This window comes from Pygoscelis adeliae, unplaced genomic scaffold, assembly GCF_000699105.1.
Source record: "Pygoscelis adeliae isolate BGI_AS28 unplaced genomic scaffold, ASM69910v1 Scaffold1131, whole genome shotgun sequence".
Classification (NCBI taxonomy): Eukaryota; Metazoa; Chordata; class Aves; order Sphenisciformes; family Spheniscidae; genus Pygoscelis; species Pygoscelis adeliae.
In genome coordinates this window covers 11,655-19,110 of record NW_008824080.1, presented here as the reverse complement: position 1 = coordinate 19,110, position 7,456 = coordinate 11,655, and positions in this window count along the sequence as shown.

Below are 7,456 nucleotides of genomic sequence, written 5' to 3'. Positions count from 1 at the left end.
CGGCGCCCCCCCCCCCCGCCACAACCTGCTGCCGCATCCAGACGGGAGCAGGAGGGCTTCGCCCTTCGCAGCCTTCCACGGGACGCGGCGCGTTTTCCTCGCGGGACCGTAACCTCACCGTAAATGCTGGCCCGGTCCCCGTCACGTCCCGGCCACGCGTGAGGTTGGCTGCTAGTCCTCGCCTCCGACCGCGGGCCGATGCTGCGAAATCGCTTTTACCTTCGAACTTCGCTGCAGCAACAGGCTGGGGGGGGCCCGGCCGAGACCGCCCAGGGACACGCGGCCGGCCGGGCTCGCTTCAAGGGGTGCTCACCAGGTTTTGAAGCCACCCCTCGCGACGTTCAAGGGGAGAGTCTTTCAGGAGCTGCCTCCTTTCGGACGAGCTCCTTTGTCGTCACCAGGCTTCGGTCCTTCCTTTCCAGCTGCCTCTGTGACCACGGTCTGTTAAATAAGCTTTCTCCAATAACTCCAGCTATTATTGGCGCGTAACTCGCCTGTAAAAACTTCAAACCGGGTAGTAAGAAAGATTTGGACGCGTTTCTGACAGAAACATCCCTGTGGATTTATTTATACTCACCAGGTAATTCCCGAGCCAGTAATAAATAAAAAGCCCTTCTTAAGAAACTAAATAACTACAACAGCTAGAATCACACCAGACCCTCTGCGACTCGCACTAAAAACCCTCTCAACTGTATTAATGGGCACGTATTTTCCACAGCGTTTAGGACTGAACAGTCACGGACACGGCGGCAGAAAGGGGGACTCAGCAGTAAGCGCGTGAGGAGGTAGACTCATGGAATCATTAAGGTTGGAAGAGACCTCCAAGATCATCGAGTCCAACCGTCGACCCAACAAGATCCTACCAAGGAGGACGGCAAAACCAAAGCCAGAGCGCCCCAGCTCCGCCGTACAAGCGACAATCTCACCGTCTGGAAGTCACCGATTCAACAAAGACGGCAAAATCGTTAGTGGTTTTGCGATCGCTAACGACCGCCGGCACTAAAAGCAGCTATTCGCACGCCCAAAATTTACGGCAGCATATTCAAAAACTACATAAACCCTTCAAGAGCTGGAATCAGTTGGCTCGCGCGCCCTCGGACAGCTCCAACGATGATTACTTGGACTGCCAATCAATATACAGGGGGAAAAAACCCAGCCCTGAAGTAGTATTTAGCAAGAACAGATGTATACGGCGGCAGAACAGGTAAGGGAGACCTTAAAGAAACGCCAGGTTGGGAAATAAATAAATTCTTAGTCTTTGGCTGCAGCCATCAAACACCCAACCTCTACCTCGCTGCAAAGAAGAAGGCGTCTCGCCAGCGATCAGAGAGCGGCCGAGCACCTCGGGAGACAAAGGTTATTTGGGGAATCTTGTCCGGGCACGTGACAACAAAGTATTTCCAAGGTGTTAGAAGAGAACGATTTTAGATTCTAGCGTTGACCCCCCCCAACCGCTTAAAAGAGCGAGTTAAGAGCATCCTCCGGACAACAAGCGCCTGTGGGAAGGAAGACGACGTACCACCTCCATGAGATCGTGCAAACCGGGATCTTCGCAAACCATCTCAAGCCTTGCGGATTTTTGGTTTTTTTAAATAAAAATTGCCTTCCTACTGAGACCATGTGAGTACTATGGGGCAGAAAAGGCTCTTCTGCAAGCGCGCCATTCAGCCCGTCCTGGACGTTTCGAAAATAGAGGCTCGCTCCTCGTTTTCCCCTATGAGCAGACTCGGCTCCAGCCGGGCTTCCAGAGGGATCCCGTGAAGATGAACTAACCCAGCCTGGGCGACAACGTCCCCCTCCCTAACCACACAGAGGGTGACACCCCCGAGGACCTCATCAACTATCGGATCAAACTAAAAGAGTCTTCACTTTCCAACCCAAACTATCTTTCATTTTTGTTGCATAATGAATGCAACATCCAACCGCCCAGACCCTTCCAGAGCAAAGGCGTTTGCCTGTAGGCTGCTCTACCCGGGGGCTAACACCAACCACGTTATAAACAGCTCAGCTACGATGTCGCCGTCGCTTTACGAAAGTATTTTTACAGAAAAAAAAATGAGGCTGGTTTACAGTCGGAAGCCAACGGCGCTCCTGCACAGACACACCGAAACTCCCAGGGAGGAAGGAGCCGAGCGGCCTTGCAACGTTAGAAACAAATCACGAGCTGCCGTTCCCATCGCTACGCCAAGAGTCCGCGGGCTTAAAAGTTTGGCTTCCTCCGGTCCCCGAGGATCTACCTGCGCACGGTCTTGCTCACGTGAGTAAGATTTTCTTTCACCGTCTGCCTAACTTCGTACTGGGGTTCAGAATTTACTTCTGACGTAAAAATGGAGCAATAAAGGAACGAGCAGAAACCAGGACGGCGGCTCAAGCCCTCACCGCCGACCGCCCAAAGGGCTTTGTCTTGATGCACCTGGCTTCTGGGTAAAAACCAAAACCCCACGCCAAAGCGCCGAACGTTTGCAGCTTGACATTTAACGCCGGGATGAAATAGGAGTCGGGTGTTTACACGGCTGTAACAACAAGAGGCGAAGATGTAAACGCGGCGAGCCTCGGGACCTGCTTCCCGAAGAAAAAACCCTCCCCGCAAAAAAATAAAAGAACAGCATTTCTTCCAATTTTAACACACGGGCAGAGGAGAAGGCATTCGTTTAGAGACGACTTGTAGCGTCAGAACCCCAGAAAACTGTAACCGAAAGCATTTGCAAAAAGATCAAACGTGGTTTTTTCGTCATTTTACTGCAGTTCCATCACCTTTCTGCAAGGAAAGGGGATCGACGCCTAGCGAGTCTCACCGTGCCGGTGGCACGCGGAGGGGCAGAGATCATCAGCCGGAGGACAGGAGCCTGCTACGGAAGCATTGAGATTCACGAACAAAGCATCAGAGCAGCACGTTTTAAATAAATAATAAATGAAAACCTTCTTCCAAGGGAGGGGAAAGGAAACCGCAACTGAGCAGAACGAGTACCCCGTGCCCGAACCACCCACGCCCACACCGAGCCCCCCAGCCCCATCCTCACAAAGCTTATCCGCAAAAGCAGCCGCGCGCCCCGACGTTAAGGCTGCTCTTCGGCGCTCGCGAGGATTGCCGTCCAAAGCTCTTACACAAACGCAGCCTCGATGCAAGAACCTTGCTGCAGGGAGCCTCAGCCCCGGAGCTGGGTGGAAACGGAGCTGGCAACGGAGCTGGCCAACGGAGCTCTCCGTCGTTCCCGGAGAGAAGAGCCGGGCGGTTTGCAGCTAGAAGGAAAGTCAAAAAGGACCTCAAATGGGAGGTCGGGAACCGTCGGCGGCTCTCAAAGCTAAGTAACCTCGCCTCTTCTGCTCAGGGGAAGACGCACCGCCCGAGAGGCAGAAGAATTTTAGGTAGGAGGACACGTCTACCAGCCTGGGCGCAGAACCGCCTCCCCAGCTCCAGCTGTGGGCCCCGTCCCCAAACCACAGCGTTTCCACACCAGAAATCTCCAGGAGAAAAGGGACCGCCGCCTTCCCTGCGGATACCTCAGCTGGTCTCCAGCCCACGCAGGAGGACCCCTTGCTGGCACCGCGTCACCTTCTGGCCCCAGTACTATAAAGCGACCATCCGTAAGGGAACCAGCTTCTGCCAGCTAACGTTGCAGCTCCTGAGGGACGCGGCCGACTCCCACCACCCACTCCTCCAGGCCCACCAACTGCCAGAAGCGACGTCAGTTCAGCTGATGAGACCCTGGAGGCAGCGGAGGTGGAAAGAGGGCAGTGAAACGGGCACCACGTATTTTGAAGGACGAGGGCTGGACAGAGAGACAAAAAGTTCCCCGGACATCCCCAGAGCCGCCGCCGTTTGATGGAGCGTGGCAGGATGCATCCCTGAAAATCCGCACTTGGCGTTGACCAGCCCGAGCCTGAAGACAGACGAGCGTCCCGCAGAGGTGCTCGCTGCACCCCTTCGGCGCAGAACGTGAGGCACCGAAAGACTTGAGATGCGGATTTAAGAAAATTCACGGAGTTTGGCTACGTACACCCAACCAAAGGACGCGCAAGACGGCTCTAAGCAGCTGTGGAGGCCCTAGCGGCTCCCTCAGCCCCAAACCCCATTTAGAACTAGATGGTCACCAGAAACAAGCAAGTTCCACCTGAATTTCATCTCCCAGCACAGAGCAGGAGACCGCGGGTGAGACGGAGGGAATCACTGCTGTACCACATCAGCTGCTAACGTCGGAGAGAGCTCCTATCAGCTCAACTTCGCTCGTTCCAGCCAGAAACCTTCAATGACAAGCAAGTCTTTCTGGAGAAGAAGAAAGAACAAGAAAAAGAAAGAAGAAGAAGAAAGAACAAGAAGCCAACTTGGGAAAAAGGAGCGTCCGGTCCATCCAATCCCAGCTAGCGGAAGAGTTACCCGCAGAACAAATCTTCCAGCCACACGAAAGCCGAAGCACCGGCCAGAGGAGCTCCTAACACAGCCTTAAATTTTATGGATCCTTTTTAGACAAAGGCTGGCTTGAGCCATAAAGCTGTGAAAACAGAGGAGGCCTCACGCTTGAAAGGCAGCCACAAAGTGTTTCGCTCACACCCCGGCCTTCCGACAAAGGGCGGTCTGTTTCCATTCTTCGGTCGAGCGGTACCTCCAAAGCGCGATACGCCCAAGGTCGTCACTCCCAAGGCCAAGCCAGCTGGCAAAGCCTCTCAGCCATCGAGCAGCCTCTCCCCAGGGTCTCGGACGGGCTTTTGAAGGACGGTTCTAATGGACATCACCGCACCGAGCTCAAGCAAGCTTCGGGCAAAAGGCAGTGCATTCAAAGTCAAGTCTTCTCCTCAACAAGACTTTGAAGATGACTTAAGAAGGCCAGTAAAGGTCGGCATCTTCCAGCGGACGGCCTGCCAGCCACGTTTGCTATTGAGAAAACAGACGGCAGCTTGTGGGCTGGAGACGTGGTTTCGCCCCGAGGCCAGGATTGGTGACGGAGTCCAGCAAAGATCCCCGAAATTTCTCTCCTTTTCCGCACGCCAAACTGAAGGAAGGAATGGGCCTGTTCGATGCCGGCCTGAGAGACGGATACCAAAACCGCACAAAGACGAATCGCGAGTTGGAGGTGCCGCGAGAATCAAGAGCTTCCAGCTCAAAAGGAAAGCACGCGGCAGGCTTTTTGGTAAAAGCGTGCCGCAGAGGCAGCGTTTCCTTCTGGACTTCCACCAGCATGTTTAACTCGCATTTTTTTCCCCAAATTATAATCTCACGCCCCCCTTCCTTGAAAGGATTCAACCGCTACCGTAGGCAATCTTTACCACAGATGATTTACATCGCGGCAAGGGAGACTTTGACGAGGCAGCAGAAAAAGCTAAAACTCAGAATCACAGAATAACTAAGGTCGGAAGCAGCAGACCTGGAGGTCTCTGGTCAAACCCTCTGCTCAAAGCAGAAGCAACTTAAGTCAAGCTTGTTCAGGGCAGTTGTGAAGGTCTCCAAGGATGGAGACCTTAGGACGAGAGGAAACGGCCTCAAGTTGCGCCAGGGGAGGTTTAGATTGGACGTGAGGAAAAATGTCTTCACCGAAAGGGTTGTCAAGCATTGGAACAGGCTGCCCAGGGGAGTGGTGGAGTCACCATCCCTGGAGGTATTTAAAAGACTGGTAGATGAGGCGCTTAGGGACATGGTTTAGTGGGCATGGGGGTGTTGGGTCGACGGTCGGACTCGATGATCTTAGAGGTCTCTTCCAACCTTAATGATTCCATGATTCAAGCCCGGTCTTTGTTCCAGGGTTTATCCATCCTAGTGCAGCCCAGGGGCAACTTGGTCTCCTAAACCCCAAACCACAACGTTGCTCTCCAGCGGTTGCCCCAGTCTGACCTGCTGCATGGGGTTACCGCATCTTGGGGAAAGGACTTTGAATTGGCCTTTGCTGAACGGCCCGAGGTCCCCGTGAGCCCGTTCCTCCACCCACCGAGGTCCCTTGGAAAAGCAGCCCTGCCTCCAGAGTATCAACCGCTCCTCCTGGGTGGTATCATCCGTGAACTTGCTGAGGGCGCATCTGTCCTATCATCCAGATAATCAATGAGGACGTTCGGCAGTACCTGCACTACCACCGACCCCTGAGGAACGCCACTCGTAACTGGCCACCAGCTGGACTTCAGGTCGATGACCACTACTGTTCGAGCCCAGCGATTGGGAGAGTTTCCCCAACCACCAGGTCCGTCTCTCTCCAGCTGGGTTACAGGAACGCTGCAGGACACCGCGTTGAAAGCCTCGTTAAACGTCAAGGAACAGGACATCCACTGCTCTCCCCATCCACCACGCCGGCCATCTTATCACAGGAGGCTACTTGGTTGGTCAGGAAACTTGTCTTCTCCACTTTTAGTCCAGAAGACGCATCATTCTCTCTTCCGCAGCCTTCTCTCCCCATTGCTTTTGGCCAGATATGGGCAAATTTCTTGACACGTAGCATTTAACGCTTCAGAAACCCAGGACTGGCATCAGCAGAGGACTTGGGCCAAATACCACCCTGCAGTCTGGAGCACCTCAATGACCGGGGAATGAACACAGCCCCTTCCACGGAGGGTCATTAAGGTCTCCTCTCCGCGTGCTGGCGCGCAGATCCTCTTCCAAAGCTCTGTCAAGATGCCATCGCCCCTCAAAAAAAGAAAATCCATCGAGGGCTCAGCAGCCCGCAGGAGGCAAGGCCGGTTATCTCCAGCTCTGGCGACGGCGGCTACGCCACGAGCAATCCTCTCTAAACGAGCAGCTCACTTGTGCTTCCTTCGGACGGGCCAAAACGGACCTCCAGACGTCCCTCTGCAGCGGCCACCCACGCGTGCCTGCCCAGTACAACTGGCCGAGCGCCCCAATGGACCGAAAAACACCCCATCAGATCGAGGCCAGTAACCCCGTCCTCGGGTACTTGGTACCGGGGGTAACCGGCGACAACCGTTCTTGCGAATCTGGGGATTCCTCATTTATACTGGGTTTGCTGGTAACCTGAATCATGAGTTTTGGGTCAGGCTGAAGCCTTGTTGACCGGGGTGGTTTGAGCGGTCTGTTTCCATTCTTCGGTCGAGCGGTACCTCCAAAGCGCGATACGCCCAAGGTCGTCACTCCCAAGGCCAAGCCAGCTGGCAAAGCCTCTCAGCCATCGAGCAGCCTCTCCCCAGGGTCTCGGACGGGCTTTTGAAGGACGGTTCTAATGGACATCACCGCACCGAGCTCAAGCAAGCTTCGGGCAAAAGGCAGTGCATTCAAAGTCAAGTCTTCTCCTCAACAAGACTTTGAAGATGACTTAAGGAGGCCAGTAAAGGTGGAGGGAGGGGGGGGTGGACTGGAGACCCTCAACGGTGCCTTTTCCCGCGATCCCGTGACGGTATTTCAGGTACGGAAGGGGGAAAATTGGTCTTGACATTTAAGAAGAGCGACGAGTCTGACGTTCTCCAGCCGCGTGGCCTGCGAGCAGCTCGGCCGCGTCTCCTGCACCGTGCCCGGGCCGCCCAG